General features: G+C 49.9%; 1 long non-coding RNA gene across 1 annotated transcript; it reads right to left on the reverse strand.

The window, feature by feature from the left end:
- Positions 1-136: 136 nt before the first annotated feature.
- Positions 137-483, reverse strand: LOC109508729 (uncharacterized). Its single transcript, XR_002166755.1, has 2 exons — positions 313-483; positions 137-241 (listed from the first exon to the last, which is right to left on the reverse strand). It is a non-coding gene; the product is annotated as an uncharacterized LOC109508729 (long non-coding RNA).
- Between the last annotated feature and the right edge of the window lie 50 nt (positions 484-533).

Here is a 533-nt window from a genome sequence, read left to right on the forward strand (position 1 = left end):
CGGGGAGAACAAGCAAACTCCACACAGGAAGGCCGAAGCCCGGATTCGAAACCTGGACCTCTACAATGTGACGCCGGCGTGCTAACTAATCGCCCACCGTGCCACCTACATGATGCTTCTTTATTTATTTTTTTTACCTGCACACAAACACCTCAACAGGCCGCAGGGTGTTTGGAGTCATGATCCACGGTGCCACTCTGAACACAACGGTGTCTGTGAAAATGGGGGTCTCGGGAAGACCCTGTCATCATAAGCGAGAAATTGGCTAAGAATAACATGATTCTGGGTCCCTCAAAATTCACTCTCACTTACTCTACAGATGGGCTCCAGCAGACTAAGGTTGATAGTGATGAGCCCGTCAAAGTCCTTGTCCGGAAACCTGAGACCCTCCACGTAAAAGCTAGTCTCGGCTACACCCCCGAGGTATGGCACTTGCCCGGACAACACGCGGCTGGTCAGCACTCTCGTAAAGCCGCTCGATACGCCGGCTAAAATAAAGACATATTTTTGTTCATTTTATTAAAACAGCTCAC

This window comes from Hippocampus comes, unplaced genomic scaffold (genome assembly GCF_001891065.2).
Source record: "Hippocampus comes isolate QL1 unplaced genomic scaffold, H_comes_QL1_v1.1 C16554146, whole genome shotgun sequence".
Taxonomy (NCBI): domain Eukaryota; kingdom Metazoa; phylum Chordata; class Actinopteri; order Syngnathiformes; family Syngnathidae; genus Hippocampus; species Hippocampus comes.